The following is a 22,380-nucleotide window of genomic DNA, read 5'->3' on the forward strand; positions in this document are numbered from 1 at the left end:
CTTCGGGGTTTCTACTGTAAGTGTAACTCAGGCTTGCTAGGGATTAATGCAGATTCTAGCTGAAATTCCTAGACTGCTAATGCATTCAATCACTCAGTGCTAAAATATTGCAGAATAATCCTTAGAGAAATTTTGTAACAATTTTTGTGTTGCATCCTAATAGTATGTTCAGAGACAGAAAGCAATTTTTAACATCAATTACACATTATATGAAAAGCTCTCACTAAGCTCACAACTGCATGCACAGATATATATACATTGATAGAGTTTAGAAGCTCATAATAGTTTGATTTTACAGTACTTTAAAGTGTTAGGGAATAGTAATATGTAAAAATTCATTTGATATTCAAAAAAATCCAAAGTAGAAGTGATGAATAAATAATAGATTTTCGGATAATACTTTAAAAATTCTTTGTACATGTTTATGGAAAACCATTTGATACCTTAAAAACATGATAATTACATTTGTGAAAAACAAAAGCATACTGATATAATCCTAAACAGTATAATTTGTATTTTATTTTTGTATATGAAAGCCATGTATGTTTTCACTTCAAAACCAGCAACTTAACTATGTATTTATAAATATTGAGGAACTCCAATTTTATGTTTTGTGATCACAATTACAGAATAATTTAAATAACATGCATATCAAAACAAAATATGCCCATATGTTTTTGTAATGTTTAAAAGCACATTTGAAGAGTTCTAAATGTGTTTCAATTTTGTTTGGTCAAATTTTCAGTTGGCTTAACCATGATGTTCAAACATGGAAATAAAAGTTTATTAAAAATGGAATAAATATGGTCTTGTAATAGCTCCTTAAAAATATCAGACTTAGCTTCAATATTTTTAAATCTATTTAAAAAATACACATATTAAATAGACCCTATTGTATAAATACATACATGCCTACTTTGTACACAAAATCAATCTTCCTCCATAGAATGTAAACTACAGCAAAGCAGAATTTTTTGTTCGGTTGTTTTCTCTGCTGTAATTTATTTTCAATTTCTAGAATAGTGCATGGCACTTACTGAGTTCACAAAGAATATTTTGGGTATAGACTGCAATGGTTAATTTTATGTATCAACGAGGTTGTGTCACAGGGTGCCCAGGTACTGGGTTAAACCTTATTCCGGGTTTGTCTGGGAGGATGTTTTGGATGAGATTAACATTTGAATTGCCAGACTGAGCAGAGCAGATTGCTGTCACTACTGAGGTAGCCTTCATCCAACCAGTTGAAACCTTGAATAGAACAAAAAAGCTGACTCTCCTGTAAATAAGAGGAAAATCCTCCTAACTGAGCAGGAACATCCACCTTTTTCATACCTTTTGATTCAAGCTGATACATGGGCTCTTTGTGGGTCTTGAGTATGTCAGATTTTGAACCACACCATTGGCTCTCCTGAGTCTCTAGCCTGCTGACTATTGATCTTGGGACTTCTCGACCTTCAAAATCATTTGAGCCAATTCCTTATAATAAATCTCTCTCTCTCTTACCCTACACACACACACACACACACACACACACTATTGGTTCTGATTCTCTGAAGAACACTGATTAATAGAGGTAGCAGTACATTTTAAAAATTCTATTTTTTCCAAAAAGACAAGAACTTTTGGATTTATTAAAGCCAGGATGAACAGTCAACTGTAGAAAAATAAATACATTTTTAAAACTAAATGTTCATCAACCCATATGAAAACATGTGTACTTGTAGAAATATTGTCAGAGACTCAGCAGGGTCTCAGGATGCTGGTGAGACCTCAGCCCCAGCTGATTCCCAGACCCTTGATATATTTGCAAGAAAGAATTCAGGGATAAGTCAAAATGAAGTAAAAGGCAAGGACTGTTACTGCAAAAAAAGTACACACTGAAGAGAGAAGTGCAGGCATGCTCATGAGAACGAGTCACACACCACAGAGTTTGGGTTTCTCATTTTATGGGTGTTTCTTTAATTAGAGGGTGAAATAATCATTCGATATTCTGGAACAACGGAGGATTTCAAGGATGCCCCTCATTGCTATCCCCTTTCCTCCTTATTTGGGCTTGCCCAGAAGAGTTATGGACATGTCACCTTGACTGAGATTTTGGCCATTTACTCTCTCTTATTTTGGGTTTTCTGTTATCCTGTGGATTTATTTTTGCATAGTTCCTGTTTTAGCTCTTGTTTGGATTTTTCCATCCTCTTGTGACTACCCAGTGCTATTCCTAGCTCAGAAGCAATTATGTGCTATTCAAATAAAGTACCAACATTCAAACATTTTCTCTGTTTAAAGGGTTGTTCATTTTTTCTATCATTCATTGACTTTTCCAAATTTTTATTTGTATTATTTCAGCCATTAAGTTGTGGTGATTTGTTACAGCAACAATTTTTTTAAAAAATTATAAACCCTTCTATCTCAATGACCACATTTTATTAATCTCATTGGCTAATCTTTCTGATCTCTTCTTCTATGTGTCAGATGGGAATTTTAGGAGCTCTCCTCTTTCTTACCTAAATTCACTTATTTTTATTTATTTATTTTTTGTCCAGTCTCAGAACTTTGAAGACCAGTGTTATGGGTTGAAGTGTGCTCTCTCCCTCTCCAAATGAGTTGAAGTCTTAACCCACCGTGCCAGCGAATGTTATTTTATTTGGAAATAGGGTCTTTACAGTCCCTTTCCAGACTTGATTAACTTGATTAATCAACTTAATTCGAGTTAAGATGCTGCCATTACGGCGGGTCTTAATCTAACATGACCAATGCCCTTATAAATGAGAAAAATGTCATGTAAAGAGAGAGATACACAGGAAGAGTAGCATGCAATGACAGAAGCAGAGATTGGAATGATGCAGCTGTCAGACAAGGAGAAGCAAGGATTGATGGCCACCACAAGAAGCTACAAAGAGACAAGGAAGGATTCTGCCCGTACTTTCAGAAGGAACATGACCACGATGAGACGATGATCGTGGACTTTTAGCTTCTAGAACTATGAGGAAGTTGTGTTTGTTGGTTTGTTTGTTTGTTTCAAGCCATCTAGTCTGTAGTACTTTGTTATGGCAGCCCTAGGAAACCATCTATGATGCTACTGCTCATTCATTCCCAGAAACAAACTTCTCTATCTGATTGCTTACTAGATATTTTGATCACGAATTTATATTGGATTATATTTTTCCCGATCTGGCATGCCCAGTACCCCCTTTGGAGGTCCCTTCTGCATGGTGAGGAACAACTAAGAGCATATCCTGGTGTCTACTGCCCTCTATGGTTCTTTTTAGGACTGTCAGGGGGAAGGTTTCAGTATCTGGATAGCAAAAGGAAAGGAACACCATTATTCTCTAATGGAAGTAGCAGCCAGACGTGTGGGTAGGCATGAGAGTCACAGCCCGATACATGAGAACTTGAGAATCACCTGATTCATTGCTACATACTGAGACAATATGAAGTTTGTCAGTCAGTCTTAAGATTTGAAAATTTCCAGAGAACACTTGAGAACTACGGGCTTCAGTGCTTTGGTGTCTGCTTCACCTCTAGCTATGATTTCCCTGACCTTCGGTAATGATTTCCCTGATCAATGTACCTGGATTCCCAAATCATCCAACATTGGTATGAATCCTAATTTCTTTATCCAATGGAGTTTTAATTTCTTTTTCAAATTTATTTTCCTGAACAAAGTCAAAGCAAAACCAAAGAGCACAATAAGCATCTCAGCTTTACCATGCCCAAGACTAACTCCTGCCCTTTGCTGTCCTCTCTTCTGACCCCAGACCTGCTCCTTCCAAAGTATTCCCAGCTCAGTCCATAAAAACTTTATCTAGGTGATTCAGCTATGACTATTATAACTATCCTTCATTGCTATATTTCTCTCACATCCCATTCCCAATTCATTAGTATATTCTATTTAAAAATACACAAAAATCTGACTGTCTCACTACTTTTTCACTACCACCACAATGGTCTATTAACAGTTGTCTGAATTCTGATTATTGTCATAGTCTCAACCAGTGTTTCTTCTGCTGTTACTCCCTTACAGATTATTTTCAGCACAGAAGACCATCCATTGTACTATATAGAACTATATTATATTGTCTGAATGTATTAAAGGCACGGTGGCTCATACTTTTAATTCCAGCAACTGAGGAGGCTGAGGCAGGAGAATTACTTGAGGCCAGGAGTTTGAGAGTACACGTAAATGGTGTTGTATAGTGACTGTGAGCACCCTCTCAACGTTGATTCTATCGACACCACCTATTAGCTGGGTGGGCTTAAGAAATGATGTAATCTCTGTTAAATACAATTTGTTCTTCTTGAAAATAAGCTCTAATACTTTCTCATATAATTGTTAGTATAGGACCTAATAAAATGTGCTCTGAAATGGTGACAATAATTACTATCATCAGAAAAATACTGGATCCCTTGAACTGTAAAATATGACCAAAGTTTATTCTTACTAACCTCCCATGTAACATGTATCCAAAGGCATAAATACAAGAACATAAATACAGACATCTTTTCATTCCCAGGAAGAAATGTCTCTTTAGGTTTGGCAGATGGTCCCTGAACAAGTTTGAACTATTTAGGGGGATCATTAACTCTGAATTAGTTAAGAAGAATAAGCAAATCTTGCATGTGGGAAACTAGTCCATTTACCTTACAAAGCAATCAAAGCAAATTTCTTATGGGAAAAGTAGTGGAACTGTCAGCAGTAGGATACAAGAAAATATCCTTAATACAGAAAGAAAAGACGATGGTTTGTTTTCCTTCTCTCTGCCTCTCTCTCTCTCTCTCTCTTCTTTCTCTCTCGTTATCTCTCCCTCTCACTCTCTCTCTCTTCCTCTCTCCCTCCCTCCTCGCTGTCTCTCTCTTGCTCTCTCCCTCCCTCCCTCCCTCTTATCTCTTTCTATCTATCTATCTATCTATCTATCTATCTATCTATCTATCTATCATTTATCTGTTTATGTATGTATATGTGTATGTATGTATTTATCTCCATCCATCCTATCTATCATCTATCTATCTATGTATCTATCTATCATGTATCTATGTATGCATCAATCTATCAATCTATCGTCTGCTTTCTGGAAAAAAAATTGACTTTTACAAATGTTATTTTCTTTACCTCTCAATTACCATCACAAATTATAAACTATTATCACTTTTAGTCCTTATGAAGTATCTTCTAATGGATACATTGTTTTTTTCTTACTCAGTTAAGTTAAAAAATAATTTTCAGAGAATTTAATGAGAACCATCTGTCCAATTACTGTCTTAAAATATTATTCAGCCTTGAGGCACTTGGTGGTGTGGAGAGAAGGTTGAATGATGTGGTTTTGTTTGTTGTCTGCCTATGTGATGCCAACACCATATATGGCCATTTTTTTTTGCCGCGTTCTCAACTATAGTTATAGGCAGGTTACTAACTCATTGTATGAAACAAGATCTCTTTCAACTTATTTAGCTTATATCGATATGTCAGTTTTTCTGAATACTTCAGTTGGTATTTGAGCACCAAGGATTAATAGGCTGCTCCAAGATCTCATTGGTTTGCAGGAAACTTACTGAGTGTCTAAAGCATGTAACATACGTAACATACTATCCACTGTGTATTTTACACATTTTATCTCCCTGGAATTCTTTTTACCTATAATGTGGGCTCAAGTCTCCTCTACACTCTCAAAACTCCTAAACTACTGGGTGAATTGCTTAAATTTCAACCCACCCAGGAATCTACCAATATTGAAGTCTTTATAGTTCTCCTTATGATTTTCTAGCTCCACATACCTAGAGAAATATGAGCAGATTTGTAAAGTTTAGGTTGCATTGTATCTATCAGATAAATATCATGCCTTGTGTTTCCCTCAGCCTTGCTATCCCTCCAAAAAAAACAAAAGGGATAGTTTTTCCTTTTTAAATGTCTATTGTCTAAGGCAAGTCAGTCTTTATAATCTAGTCATCTGAATGCAGTAACCATCAAGAAACAGAAAAAATCAGAAAATATTTTAAAATATCTTCATACTAGACTTTACGTTACACTGAATCTTTCAATTTGACTTCCGCATTCTTAAAATATGTCTTTTATTTTAGCTAAAAAATATTTCAGTTTTCAGGACTCTAAAGGCTTCTCCAGGTTTAGAGTTGACTTCTCTGGGTTTTATGATTAGACCCAGATATCTTAAAATGAACGCTTTAATTTTTTGCCATAGTAGATAAAACATTGTTTACTACATTAATATTTAAGGTTGTCAAAGTGTCTGTGATAATTTAACATGAAACTAATAATTTTATTATTACTATAATTAAATGTTTTCTAGTTGAGATGCATTTTGTGGCTCGCTGATACAAAAGAATCACAGTAAAACCCATTTATTTTCTTGTTTAATAAGTATACATTTAGAGAAAAGCAGCTAAATTATAGGTCAAAATACATTGCAAAACTCCAGTTTTGTAAATATTATTGGGAAGTTATATTCTAAAAAGTACTTACATGAAATTGTTCTATGGGTGAAAATTTAGATCATTTAATGTTTTTGTCATCATAACCTCTGTGTATATTTTTACACACTTTAAGATAATTTTATTAAATACATTCCCAGAAGCAGATATGTCAGGGCAAAGACACACACATAAAATGTCAGTATATAATGCTGTAAACCAAAAATAAAATCCTAAGCCCCCCAGCCAACTGAATGAAATCTCCTCTTGGCCAGGAGGACCCCAGAGAAACCTAAAAACCTGGATTGTTGGCCATGATGGAAGGAGGGTTGGACATTTCTCATTATATCCTCTCCTTTTTGGAGTTCAGGCATAACTGGTCAGCGTTAACATTGAAATAGAGAGTATAAGACTGACAAAATAGTCTCTGTGACAATAAGTTACCAAATTCCAACTTGAATCCGGTATAGCATCACATGCAAGATAGCAGACCTTGAAGGAAATAAAAATATTTTACCTCAAAATAAATTTGACAGATTTTGAAATGGCCCTGCAAAACCATCTCTTGTGGGGAAAATTTGCATCTGTAGAGAATCTCCATTAATGCAGCAGGCCTTCCCTTTGTAGGTATATGTCTTTCCCAGATCTACTACAGATTAAAAGAGTCTAACCTTTAAGGTCTGAAAAGAGACATTTATCATTGATTCTCTCTAAAGGCTGCTACCTGGAGGCTTCGTCTACCTTATGAGAACCTTGGCCTCCACAACCTCCCCTTATCATAACTCAAGTCTTTACTTGAAGTATTTAGGCAAAGCTTAACTCTTTCAACCAACTGCCAATCAATCAGAAACTCTTTGAATCCACCTATGACTTGTGAATCACCCTACTTCAAGGTATTCTGCCTCTTTAGGCTACACCAATTTACATCTTCCATGTATTGACTTATGACTTACCTAAAATGTATTGACTCAACGGTTTTAGCTAAAAGGTATAAAGCCAAACCATACCCTGGATAACTCAGATACACTTTCTCAGGACTGCTTGAGACTGTTCCCCGAGCCATATTTACTCATATTAGCTCAGAATAAACCACTTTAAATATTTGACAGTTTTGTTTTTCTGATAACAATGCCAAATTATTCCCCAAAAGTGACCACAATCATCTTTCAATCAAAGGTTATACATGGTTAATTTTCCTAAATCTAGACCAGTGTTTATAAGCAATGATTTTAATTCTTCTTTAATATAGTAATTGAGAAATGGAAATATAGTAATTGAGAAATTAGTTTTAATGTTTCGTATAATTTCACATATTTATTGACATTGTGCTTTTATTTTCTTGAGTTGTCACTTTTTTGTACCATTTTCTATATTATGTTTTTATTAAACTTTATGTATTATAGATTATAATCTTTTCCCAGTTCATGTTCCAATTTTTGGTTTGTTATTGTTATTATTTTTAAAACAATTGATTAACTTTTCTTTACTATTGTATAACTTACTCATTTCAGGTTATTCTTTTATTATAGTAACTGTAAATTTTATTTTATAGAAATTATATTTGACTCTTTACCAAATCTAGCTTCTATTTATATTATTGCTAATTCTTACATTTTAGTATCTGTTAGAGTCTAGCCATAATATTCTATATCCTTATATTTTTATTTCTTTTTTTTCTTTAATGTCCCTGAGGGCATTTAAACATAAAGGTTTGAGTCTCTTTCCGATTGCTCTATTATCTTTAGCTCTTGGCATGTGAATTTGACAGCTCCTAGATGTACAAATTGTCAGTTGCTACCGAGTGCTCACTATTACTAATAACTTACCCAATGACTTGGTTTGACTGAACATTAGTGGATTTTCTTTCCTCCCCATAGTCTCTTAAATTTTGGATTGACTTAAAGCTTCAGCAATCAATATGGTGCCACAGAGAAGAACATTTCCTGCTAAATTAGCAGGCAAGGGTGAACAGACAACCTGATCATGGTGTCTTCTCACCCCTACCTGCTTATCCTACTTACCTACAAAGTTCCTGCCAGCCCTGTTTGTCTGTTTGTTATTTTGACCGTCACTTTTCCTGACCATTCATAGGTGTTAAGTTCCACTAATTGCAAGGTGATAGCTTTGATGTTTTCAATAATGACTTGGGACATAACCTGCCCCACAGACTAATCTAATCAAATACCAGCACTTCGAAGGGAGAATTCCTGAAGTCAGTATTTTAGATTTGTTCTGACCACAGGAGGACTTTTCCAGCCATCTCTCTCCCTGTTAATCTTTGGCAAATTAACCAGCTTACATTTCAGACTCTGTTTTAAACAAACTTACCAATTCTTCCCAATTTCCCTTCATCACAACTTTCACTGGTTCAAGAGCTTTCATAGGCTTGAACACCTCCGTGCACTGTTGCAAGTAAAGTCAATTTTGAGGGGAGGGATGGAAGTTTTGTACTGTGACCTGCTTCCCCCAGGGCAAATTCTCTGAGCCACAGTGTCTTTGCTGTGGGTGAGGACGATGGTGTGCTTCTGTCTGAAGACACTCCCCCTTTAGGAACTGAGCTGTCAGTGGATAGGGAAGGCAGCCGCACTAGGTCTACTTGACTTGCCTCTCACAGCAATGAGTCACAGTAAAGGCAATCAGGACCCCAGAATTCTCAGAGGCATGGGTTAGACCCCCAACACCACATCTCAGGAGCAGGAGCTCAGTGGAAGAGTAGTCTCTGCCTCTTGGCCACACTCACTAGGAACTTAGCCTCCACAATAGGTAGCTGGGGGAAGCATGAGAAATGCTGTCTTGCCTGTCTTTGGAGAATGGCCTTCTTCTTGGGACCTGCAGGGAGAAAGGGAGCCCTGTGTTCTTGGCTGTACCAGTCCAAAGTGGAGTTTTCATCTCACACAGCTGGGGGAAGGTTGGAGGGCACGCAGTCAGATACTGCAGACTCACAATTCTTAATGAGTTTTCATAGATTTTCTTGAATAAATATTTCTTCATTTGTTGTATGCCCTTAGGGATATTTCCAGATACTTTAAAAAATACCTTACAAAAATTTTCACTATTTATGCTGAGGAACTTCTCCTGCTGTCAAGTGAGAAGTGGTTTGCTATGCTGACTTTTGATATCATTTTTTGTCACTTTGATTAAATAGGTAGCCAAGTATTGTTTCTCACAACCCACGATTCTACTTAATCAAATGCTCAAACTTTCCAACAACTTTTAACATTTTTCTCTTCCTCAAAGCAAGTCCTAAATTAAAGATATATTTTCCACATAAAACTGTCTTTGAGATTTTCCAGAGAGTCCGTGGAAAATCACAAAGGATTTGCTCTTTCACCTTGTAATGACAGAGGTGCTAGAAATGATTAGGGTTATTTGATATATTGTAAGTTTTATGGGAAATGTTGTCAAGTCAAATGAAATACTTGGCCCTTCCTAGATTAAATAGGTATAAATAAATTATTAATATAAATATTTTAGAGACTGTATAAGGCTCCTAGTAATGTATCAATGCTCTCACTGTTCTGATATATTTGTATTCATCAAAATTCTGTCCTGTTTTGCCTGATGTTTATTAGGCAAAAAAGTATAGTGTTATCAGTCATAATTTCAGTAACCTTTAACATATTGGTAACTGTTAAATGTCTTTCATTTGAATACAGTAGAGTCTAGGTCAGTGGTTTTCAATTAAGAATTAACATTCCTTATTATGGAGTTTTTTTATTTATTTAAGTTTTTTTCTTCTTATTCTGATTTTTGTACATGACTAAATTCTTTAGTGGTGATTTTTGACATTTTGGTGCACCCATCACCTGTAGTCTTTTCTCTCTCATCCCCCTCCCACCCTTTCCTCCGAGCCCCCAAAGTCCATTTTGTCATTCTATTTTTTGTTGTTGAGACAGGGTCTCCCTCTCTCCCCGAGGCTGGAGTGCAGTGGCGTGATCTCGACTCACTGCAAGCTCCCCTTCCTGGGTTCACGCCATTCTCCCGCCTCAACCTCCCGACCAGCTGGGACTACAGGCTCCCGCCACCACGCCCAGGTAATTTTGTTTTTGTATTTTCAGTAGAGACAGGGTTTCACCGTATTAGCCAGGATGGTCTTGATCTCCTGACCTCGTGATCCGCCCACCTTGGCCTCCCCAAGTGCTGGGATTACAAGTGTGAGCCACCAAGCCTGGCCAGTCCTTTGTATCATTCTTATGCCTTTGCGCCCTCATGGATTAGCTCCCACTTGTAAGAAAGACCTTATAATGTTTGGTTTTCCACTCCTGAGTTACGTCACAGAATAATGGTCTTCAGTTGCATACAGGTTACTGTGAATCCCATCATTTCATTCATTCATTTTTATGGCTGAGTGGTAATCCATGGTGAATATATGTATTTTTTATAAATATATATTTATAAATATTCTTTATCCGCTCATTGATTGATGTGCATTTGGGCTGGTTCCATATATTTGCAATTGAGAATTGTGCTGCTATAAACATGAGTATGCAAGTATCTTTTTTGTATAATGATTTATTTTCCTCTGAGCAGATACCCAGTAATGGGATTACTGAATCAAATGGTAGTTTTACTTTCAGTTCTTTAAGGAGTCTCCACACTGTTTTCCATGGTAGTTAGACTTGTTTACATTCCCACCAACAGTGGAAAAGTGTTCATTTTTCACAGTGTAAAATATGAAAGTGTTCCCTTTTCACCATAGCCATGCCAACATCTATTATTTTTTTGTTGTTGTTGTGGCAACCTTTTCAGAAGTAAGGTAGTATTGCATTGTGGTTTTGATTTGCATTTCTCTGATTTTTAGTTATGCTGAGCATTTTTTCATACGTTTCTGGGCCTATTTTTATATCTTATTTTGAGAATTGTCTATTGATGTCCTTAGCCAAATTTTTGATGAGATTGCTTGTTTTTGTTTGTTTTTCTTGATAATTTGTTGGAGTTCATATAGACTCTGGATATTAGTCCTTTGCCAGAAGTATAAATCGTGAAGACTTTCTCCCACTCTGTTTACTCTGCTGATTGTTTCTTTGGCTGTGAAGAATCTTTTTAGTTTGATTAGGTCCCACCCATTCATCTTCGTTTTTGTTGCATTTGCTTTTGGGTTCTTTGTCATGAAGTCTTTGCCTAAGCCAATATCTAGATGTGTTTTTCCAATGTGATCTTCTAGATGTTTTTTTATGATTTCAGGTCTTAGATTTATGTCCTTGATCCACCTTGAGTTGACTTTTGCATAAGTTGAGAGATGAAGATCCAGTTTCATTCTTCTACATGAATGAAATAGGATGTCCTTTCTCCACCTATGTTTTTGTTTGATTTTTTCAAAGAACACTTGACTGTAAGTATTTGACTTTATTTCTGGGTTCTCTATTTTGTTCCATTGGTCTATGAGCCTATTTTTATAGAAATGCTATGTTGTTTTTGGTGACGCTGGCCTTATAGGACAACTCAAAGTCGGATAATATGATGCCTCCAGATTTATTCTTTTTTCTTATTCTTGTTTTGTCCATGTGGACTCTTTTTTGGTTCCATATGAATTTTAGGATTATTTTTTTCTAGTTCTGTGAAGAATGATGGTGGTATTTTGATGAGACTTGTTTGATTTGTAGATTTCACTTGGAAGTATGGTCAATTTTACAATACTGATTCTAGCTGTCCATGAGCATGGGATATGTTTCCGTTTGTTTGTGTTGTCTATTATTTCTGTCAGCAGTGTTTTGTAGTTTTCCATGTAGAGGTGTTTCACCTCCTTGGCTAAATATATTCCTAAGTATTTTATTTTGTTTGCAGTTATTGTAAAAGGGGTTGAGTTCTTGATTTTATTCTCAACTTAGTCACTCTTGCTGCATAGCAGAGCTACTGTTTTGTGTACATTAATTTAATATCCTGAAGCTTTGCTGAATTCATTTAAATTTCTAGGAGCTATTTGGATGAGTCTTTAGGGTTTCTAGGTATATGATCATGTCATCAGCAAACAGCAACAGTTTGACTTCCTCTTTACTGATTTGAATGCCCTTGATTTCTTTTTCTTGTCTGTTTTCTCAGGCTAGGACTTTCAATACTATATTGAATAGAAGTAATGAAAGTGGACATTCTTGTATTGTTCCAGTTCTTGTCTTGTTCAGTATAATGTTGGCTGTGTGTTTGTCATAGATGGCTTTTGTTACCTTAAGGTATGCCCCTTCTATACCAATTTTGCTAAGTGTTTTAAGCATAAAGAGAGGCTAGATTTTACCAAATACTTTTTCTGCATCTATTAAGATGATCATGTGGTTTTTGTTTTTAATTCCATTTATGTGGGGTATCACATTTATTGACTTGAGTATGTTAAACCATCCTTGCATCCCTGGTATGATACCAACTTGATTATGGTGCAATGTCATTTTGATATGCTGTTGGATTCAGTTACTGAGTATTTTGTTGTTGGGGTTTTGTTGTTGTTGCTTTGTTTTTTTGAGACAGAGTTTCACTCTTGTTGCCCAGGGTGGAGTGCGAAGGCATGATCTTGGCTCACTGCAGCCTCTGTCTCCTGGGTTCAAGTGATTCTCCTGCCTCAGCCTCCTGAGTAGCTGGGATTACAGGCACCTGTCACCATGCCCAGCTAATTTTTTGTATTTTTAGTAGAGACCTGGTTTCACCATATTGGCCAGGCTGGTCTCTAACTCCTAGCCTCGGGTTATCTGCCCTCCTTGACCTCCCAAAGTGTTGGGATTACAAGCGTGAACCACCGCACTTGACCAGTTACTAAGTATTTTGTTGAAGATTTTTGTATATTTGTTTATCAGGGATATTGGTCTGCAGTTTTCTGTTTGGATTATCTCCTTTCCTGATTTTGGTATTAGGGTGAGGCTGGCTTCATAGAATTATTTAGGAAGGATTCCTTCCTCCTCTATTCTGTGGAATAGTGTCAAGAGGATCGGTACCAATTCTTTTTTGAAAGTCTGATAGAATTCAGCTGTGAATCCATCTGATCTTGGACTTTTTTTTTGTTGGCAGTTTTAAAATTATCATTTCAATCTTGCTGCTTGTTATTGGTCTGTTTAGAGTCTCTAAATCTTCCTGATTTAATCTAGGAGGGTCATATATTTCCAGGACTTTATCCATCTCCTCTAGATTTTCTAGTTTATGCATGTAAAGGTGTTCATAGTAGCCTTGAATGATCTTCTGTACTTCTGTCATATTGGTTGTAATAACTCCTTTTTCATTTCATTGATATACAGATGCTACTACAGGCTTACTGAATGTGTTTACTTAATAGTCTTAATGTATTTTTATATATTTTAATTATTGGCTTGTTATTTTTATAGTATGTTATGTCTTAGAATTGTTGTGTATCTGAAATTTCTTCTGTAAATATTATGTTAATCTCTTTTCATAAATTAGATACACTCGATCTTTGTTGAAAATAAAATTAATAATTGAACTTATTAGACAATTTCTCTAAAACATTTGGGATTTACTTTGTTTTGTTTTGCATTCCACAGAAACAACATTGCCACTTACATTATTTTTATAATAACTTTTATATGATATTTGAGTTTCAAAAATTATTAGCAAGATTGCCAGAAACATTTTAAGCCTTTTATCACCTACATGTGGTTTTTAACCCTCATGCATGCCTGAAAGCACTTTTGAGTCAACTACAGGTCAGATTTGTCAAAACAAAAAAACAAAAAAACAAAAAAACAAGATTTTCTTACAGACTCATAAAAATTACTGTGTCAGCCAGGTAGTTTTGAGCAAGGCCTCTGATGGAATAATTTAAATAACAGACCATCTCAGTGGACTGAGTCAGGATATGAAGAATTCTAGTAAACAATAAAGCAGGTGGGATAAAGAGATGCTATCCCAAGACTGAGCAGAACAAAAAATTAATTACAATAGTCCCCATTCATCTGTGGTTTCCTTTTCCTCCATTTCAATTATGTGAAGTCAACTATGGTCTGAAAATATTAAATGAAAAATTCCAGAAATGAACAATTCATAAGTTTTAAATTGCACACCATTCTGAGTAGTGTGATAAGATATTGTACTGTCCCACTCTGTCCCTCCCAGGATGTGAATTGTCCTTTTGTCCACAGTCTCCATATTATATATGTTAAACACTCATGAGTCAATAAATAGCATCTTTGGTGTGGATTATCATAGCCCTTATCATATCATCTGCCCTGGTAGACAAGTGCTTATGTTCAAGTAATCCATATTTTACTTAATAATGGCCCCAAAGCACAAGAGTAGTGTTGCTAACATATTGCTATAGTTGTCATACTTGTTCTGTTTTTAGTTGTTGTTGATTTCTTACTTTGCCTAATTCTCAAATTAAACTTTATCAGGGTATGTATAGGAAAAATATAGTATAGTGTTAAGTGCTATCGATGGTTTCATGTATCTCCTGGGAACCTTGAAATGTATGCCATGTGGATAAGTTTGGATTATTATACATAAGACTGAATAAACTTGTGTATAATTTTGAGATAAAAAAGGATAATTATGGTTTTGTTTGAAACAAAATTGTTGCCGCGTTCTATTTCCTGGACTTAAGAAATCTTTCTTTTCCTTTAAGCTATTTATAACCGTAAAACTTAGTCGACTATGCTTTTGTAAACAGGATTGACATATTTATCTTTTCTCTCTGTCTGGCTCCTCTTTGAAATCTATTATTATTACTTTCATGGCAATATAATTTTTGCGTAGATTCCGTAAGAGTCTGCCCTCCTTATTAAAGGAATACATTGGTCATGCAACCAAGGATTTGACTGAAATATCATATTTAAGAATATTACTCATTTAGTCAAATATGAAAAGACACTTTTAAGGAGGTAAGATTAACTTAATGGAACCAATGCTTACAAAGACCTTTTGAGAAAATTGGCTTGTTGACTGGGTTATAAGGTTTCCAGTCCTTCAAATGAGTGGGTAAGTTCACTTCCGGTCAGACCCAGGAATCTTAGCATATTTTGGTTACAAAGAGAAAAGTGAAATTCACTCAAATCTGTAAGTACTACACACAAAATTGTACAGTAAGCTCTCAGCTCAGCTTCAAGCCTCGAGAGGCTTTTAAAAGTCTAATCTGATACATTTTATATAAACTACTAGCAAAGCAAGTTAAGCAAGGCTTTAAGGTAAATTATCATTGTTGTAGCACCTATATAAAGAATCAGGCCAAACCTAACAAGGCTAGTCTTACTTTATTGTCAAGAATAATGGATCCTTGAAATTATCTATAATCAAAGGGAGGGTGACTGTAAAATAAACATTTTATATATCAGAAAATTATAAGACACACTTTTGGTTTACATTTCCTCTCTCACTATGGATGAAACAGCTTTGTCCCTTAACTGTGAATTGGGCTATGTCCTGTCACCTAACACAAATTGTCAACCATTACCAAGTGTTTAATTCTTCCATTTTCTTTCATCGTCTCTTAAAATCTTCCAAACAAGTTTGTCCAATTTTTCTCTCTCTCTCCTGACTTGGTGTCACCAAGAACTAAAACTTGACTCCCCAGCACCTTATTGGATCTAAAAAGTACTGCAAGCTAAAAGTACACCAACGATTTGATGTGTACTTTGAAGGACTCATCATTGTTGCAGTTCTATCATGAATAACTTTTTGTGCCTTGTGCTACTGCTGCGTGGGCAACTCGAGAAATGCATTGAATCTTTGCTATGATTTGCTAAGAGAATAACCAGGATTATGTGGCAATCTTACCAAAACCGCTAACATCATCACCAGAGAACTATAAAATGGAGTGGTGCTTCAAAATATGTGTCAGTGGACATAATTTGTGCTTTCTAGAAAGACATTTGCATAGCGGTCAGAGCAATTACTGTATGTATTTTTTTTTTCACAATCTCTTTGATGTCTGTGCCATCACCAAAAATATTCAGACCACAACCTTGAAAATTTGATGATTTGCCAGTCCTCCTTATTCCACAACCTAAGGATTCTTCAGTCCTGAAATATTCTCATCTTCCCACAAACTTCCCTTCAAAACTTACATATTGATTTTATTCACTTACTTAGCCTTTAATAATTATTATTTTTATTATATTATTGGCTTATCTTTTCTAGTGCCTGATATATAAGACCTTCCGACAACTGCCAGTCTCGCAAATACTCCAGAGATGAGACAGTCCATCCTTCAAGGCCAACAAACTCATAAAAGCCAGTCTACCTCTGAAAACTACTTTGACTAATCTCAGCCTTGCAGTGACTCCTGTTCTATTCCTATCAGTGTCTAAAGGGCACGCTTTGTGTCTAACAACAGGAGGTGCTGACCAAGTGCTCACAACATACTGTAACTTACCCAGTGACTTGGCTTGTCCACACTTTAGTCACGCTTCTCGTCTCCCTCTCTGGCCCCTAAAATTTGGCTCAATCCAGAGTTAAGCAAACACTAATGTGCAGAACGTCCTCCCTTAACAACTCATTTTCAAGAGTCAACTGACAACAGAGAACATTTTCTACTAGACTGTTCCATTGATGCTTCATATTCACTCCCATACCTACGTTTCACCCCTACATGGGCAGGATTTGCAGGAATTTCCCCACAAAGTTCCTGTATACCCTGTTTCAATCTCCCTATACAAGAAAGCTCTTTTTCTGTGTGATTTTGAGAAGCTTGTTACAGACGCTGAGGTCAGAGTGCTTTCTCTATTGTAGTAGTCTTTTCAAATAAAATCTCTCCTTCCTTAAGTCTAGATTTGTTTTTTAATTGAGAGTTGGAAATAAGTTTCTATGTATGCTTTGTGATTACTGCATGTGAGCTCATTAACCAGGGCCTTATTTTCTCCATTCGTAGGTAAGACAGGCTTTGCTCAGCTCCTTGAGTTATAGAATTTATCGGGTTTAGCTGTAGCCATGCATTGGTCTTAAGGCCTTGACTCTGATCTTCATACTAGTTTTAAAATCCAAGCCTCTAAGCCATATCCAGTCAAAATATACCCTGGGGATAATGCAACTTTGATTTCAGTCTACCACTGTGTTTTTTGAGTTCCTTTATGTTAATTGGCACCTAGGTATCACTCTTTTTTGTTTTTAAGCTCATATACATTAAAATTGCTTTTGTATTCACTATTTCATATGTTTGAAGTAGTAAGGCATTATAAAACATCAGTTAAATACATCATAGTAAAAGAAATTACTCATTGGAAATTTTGTAGAATAATTTATTCAACTTTATTTTATGTCTTTTAAAATAAATGAGCTCTATCCTTTGGAATAGGAAAAATACCTAGTTTACATTGTAGTGTTAAGTAAAGCAGTAAATTAACAGTACTATTCGTATGATAATTCCTTTTTGTTAAAACATGTTTATGGCATAATGGTATTTACATAGACATAAATGATAATTCTTAGAAGGATATATTTAATATTATTAATAGTTAGCATTAAGAAGTAGGATTGGAATAGGATTATGAGCTCTTCTCAGAAATCCTTGATTGATGGCTTTTTATATTGTTTAAATTTGCTCTTCCTTTTTCCTTTTCTCTTACAAACAATGTATCAGTGAGCAATTTTGTGAGCACTTCTAAAAGATAAATTCATAGACAGTAGTGCTTAAAGCATGAATTGTAGAAGTCTTTCAGGAAATTATATTATTAATGTGTGTTCTCTATAGGACTTTAGAATATATTACTAAATTGTTTAATAGCATTAAATATGCACCTATTTTGTGACTAAATATAATTTAGTTTAAATTTGTTTTTTATTCTTGGGTAAGGAAACTAAGTGACTAAACATTCTTAAAGAGATCATGTGATTTTTTATTCCATAGAAGGGAGAAACTAAGAGAAAGTTGTATTGAGGTAGGAAAAATAATTTATTTAGTTTTTATTTCATTTTTGTCTCTTGTTAGAAAAACAAAAAGGTTTATATGATAAAAGTTTCATCAATTGTGAAACATTCATTATCTCACAAAACTCTCTGGCTATAAAGGAATAAGAAATAATCAACAGAAATGCATAATTCCCTAGGTCTTGTAAGTGGACCACCAATCTTCACTGGTCAAGTCACACCATGCAGAGCGAATGCTTCAGAGAATGAGAGGCATGCAGGAACAGGGAGCTTCTCTGACTACCTTTTACCTACTTAAGAGCAGTGTTTATCAGTGGCACCAAAGGGTCAACATATACATTTACACTGTTGTTGTAATTATTAAATGAGGTACCTAACATAGTTTAACAGCTGGAAATATACTTCATTTTCTCCCGGGGTATTAACCCTATCTAGGGTTGAGCTGTGAAATTTCATAAATTAGTAATATCTGAATTGAAGGTTCAGGGATGAGTCAAATATTGTCAGATGAACTCTAAACAACTTCAATGGACAGAAAGAAAGTTGTGCAGATGGAAGTATGTGTGAGATGATATGGAAACTTTGGGAACACTTAAGATACACGAAATTCCCTGAAGAGGGCAAAGGAGGGTTTAGCTTGGAATGTCAGGAGATGAAGATGAAAGCAAACATGGCCCAAAAGGTAATCAACCTGTCATGACATGCTAAGAATTTTTGTACTTCATTCTCAGTGGCACTTAGTTATATATATATATATATATATATATATATATATATTTATATATATATATATATAAAATAATGCATAGAAAATGAGTAGTAGATATTCTCAAAGTTTGTTATACATTGGTCTAGAATAGAAATCAGGAAACTACTTGATTAAATAATGCTTGTAAATTGAAAGAAGTACATATGTGATAGATTTATTCGTATATTAAACTAAGTTTTAAGTTAAATGACCACTGTAAAATTTATAATTTAAAACATAAATGAAAATATATTTAATGATAAGTAAATATAACCAGAACTATTTAGGAATATTAAATAGAAATATAAAAAAAGAACACAACTGTTTTCCAACATTCACTATGTTTATTAAAAGCCAAGAATGGGCATATAAATTTGGGTTAATGTTCTAAATAATTTTAAACACTTTCATGCTTCTTAGCACTACCTCTATTTCGCTTTCATGAAAATCTGTATTTAAAGAACCCTGATATGGTTTGGCTCTGTGTCCCCACCCAAATCTCATCTCAAATTGTAATCTCCACATGTCTAATGAGAGATCGGGTGGGAGGTGATTGGATCATGAAGGCAGTATTCCCCATGCTGTTCTCATGACAATGAGGGAATTCTCATGAGATCTGATGGTTTTAAAAATGTCAGTTTCCTCTGAACACTTTCTCTCCCCTACTGCCTTGTGAAGAAGGTGCCTCCTTCCCCTTCACTTTCCACCATGATTGTAAGTTTCCTGAGGCCTACTCAGCCTTGCAGAACCATGAGTCAATTAAACCTCTTTTCTTTTTAAATTCCCCAGTCTCCAGCGGTATCTTTATGTAAGTGTGCAAATGGACTAATACAAACACAAACACAGATGGTAGTTTTGGTGTTACTTCGTTAAAGAGATGCAGCATTTTCCCAATTTTGTGAGTATCAGGTCTTTTGCAAATGATTCACAAGTTTTTTTTTTTTTTTTTAATTTTACAAAGTTTTAAAATAAGATAGTAAATCAGGATGTTTTTAAATAGAACTGTGCAACATATTTTGTGATGAATGATATTGAGGAAATGGCCTGACTTTTCTAGGTCTGAGTTTCTTTATTTCTAAGCAACTGAAGGAAGTGGAAATGCATGACATCTAATATCCCTTACCACAAGAAATAACGATGCTTTATTTTCACCAAAAATATTCAGTATGAATGTGTGCATACATTTAAACACATAACCAGGTGACTATGACATGGTGAGGCAGGAAAATTCAGTAGGCTGAATAGGAATGTGTGAACCAAGGAGGCAGTCATGCAGATTCTCTCAAAAAGACATCTTTAAATCACACTCAGAAGAAAAATAGGAAGTTGTTTATATATTAAAAATATACTGAACCTCACACATGCATATACTCTCTTATTTTGTAATATAACATAAAGCTAAACCTAAGTCCCAGATAGTGAAAACAAATATGATAAGTTAAAGCAGGAGAAAATAATGCCATGAATTAGTTTGAAGACAGGATAGATATATTACTTATTGTAAGCCCTATCACCAAATTGCTATGGCTAGTTTTTAATACAGTTCCTATAGAGGGCAGGAGGTGTAAGTTACCTTGGAACCAAATGAGGTCAGAAACTAAAACCAAAATCACTCCAAAAAACTTCATAATCCAATAATAGTTGTCCTCTAATAAAACTTACACTAGAGAAAAATCTGCCTATGTATTTAAGAAGGTACCAGAAAGTCTGTCCTATGCCTCTATGCTGTGGTAGCAGAAATGTCTCTTACAAAAAATTTAATCCCTGAACTTGTTCCATGTACAAGTGAGAAATCCAAGTTAACACTATGCAAATGATATGAATTTTGGGAGGAAGAATTAAAAAGAAAAATTCTAGCTTATTAACATTTTGTCAAAATTCACAAGAAGTACTCTCTTGAGAATAAATTTTATGTCTTTAGCCAATATTTTTAGTTGACTGAATTGTGTTTATTGTCATATGTTCTTTTTTGTTTGTTTGTTTTGAGACGGAGTCTCGCTCTGTCGCCCAGGCTGGAGTGCAGTGGCCGGATCTCAGCTCACTGCAAGCTCCGCCTCCTGGGTTTACGCCATTCTCCTACCTCAGCCTCCTAAGTAGCTGAGACTACAGGCGCCCACCACCTTGCCCAGCTAGTTTTTTGTATTTCTTAGTAGAGACGGGGTTTCGCCGGGTTTGCCAGGTTGGTGTCGATCTCCTGACCTCGTGATCCGCCCGTCTCAGCCTCCCAAAGTGCTGGGATTACAGGCTTGAGCCACCGTGCCCGGCCTATTGTCATATGTTCTTGTTGGTAAGAGGATTTACTGGATTTGGAGTTCTGTATGTAGTTACAGAACAAAACAATTCCCATTATATATATATAATATATATATACACACATATATATATATGCATGCCTTTTTGTCAGACAGTAAATTGCTTAGAAATGGAAAACTTAGTTACCTCTTTTTGTCATCCAGCTGCCTTTGAATCCATTATTCTTCATCGAGACAGCTTATTTCCCTGAGTGTTTTAACGCAATTCCAGAAGTTATAACAATAACACATTACATTTAGTACAATAGAATGATTATCTCTTCTACTTTCTGCTTCAGTCTCATTCAATAAATTAAAATCTTTTAGAAAAATGTATTCAGTCTGATAGGGAAGCACTTCAGCAGGCATACTACTAATGTCTAGTAGATATGTCAATAAATAAACCTTTCCTTATTTTCCAGATGTTGTTTTTATGCTGCATTACTGCTCACAGTAAACAATAGACTAGTAACACAGACAGTACAGGTTTAATGATGAATTAAACTGCATTGCATTGACATTCTCTAAGCCAGTAAGCTCTATATAATTGATTTTCTTTCAGAGGTCAATGTGTAACAGCAGTTTGAAAGTGACATCCCCAAATAAATTGTAATCGTTGACCCCTGCCGCAACTTTCTGTATATCATTAGCTGAGGCATTAAACCTGTATGTTTCTTCACCTGGATTACACAATAAAAATAATGATTTTCTACCAGAAGATTGTGAGTAAAATCATTGATACAATGTTTAAAACATTGTAAAATATTAATTCATACTCTTCAAAGACAGATACAATTAACATGACTGTATAATGATCATTATGAGTACATTCTCTCTCAGTGTATGTATGTATATACTAGTTAAATTGCAAATTATAATTATTTAGAAGGTAACTCTTCTAAAATGTCAATGACTTAACTAGCTTTAGATAAATGTAAGAATGGAACTTTAGAATTAATAAATAAGCAATATATTACAGTATTTGAAATAACATTTCATTTTCTTTCACTCTTAGCATTTATATTTACCCTGTAGTTTCTGTGACTTTACCCGAATTATGGTGATTTACATTGCCAACTTCTCTTTGAAGTGTGTGTGATTTACAATTTTTTGACTATTTTGAGATTT

At 35.1% G+C, this 22,380-nt stretch overlaps 1 long non-coding RNA gene across 3 annotated transcripts in view; it reads left to right on the forward strand.

Annotated features, from left to right (window-relative positions):
- The window catches only part of LOC144336166 (uncharacterized), a 67,424-nt gene that overhangs the window by 38,360 nt on the left and 6,684 nt on the right, over positions 1-22,380 (forward strand). The window contains exons 6-8 of one of the 3 annotated variants that reach the window (XR_013407686.1): positions 10,317-10,454; positions 11,605-11,752; positions 16,489-17,087. This is a non-coding gene — a long non-coding RNA (uncharacterized LOC144336166). Of the gene's footprint in view, positions 1-10,316; positions 10,455-11,604; positions 11,753-16,488; positions 17,088-22,380 lie in introns of those variants that run through there. The other 2 variants (XR_013407687.1, XR_013407688.1) reach the window with 2 other exon arrangements.

The sequence above is a fragment of the Macaca mulatta genome, chromosome 17 (genome assembly GCF_049350105.2).
Source record: "Macaca mulatta isolate MMU2019108-1 chromosome 17, T2T-MMU8v2.0, whole genome shotgun sequence".
NCBI classification, from domain to species: Eukaryota; Metazoa; Chordata; class Mammalia; order Primates; family Cercopithecidae; genus Macaca; species Macaca mulatta.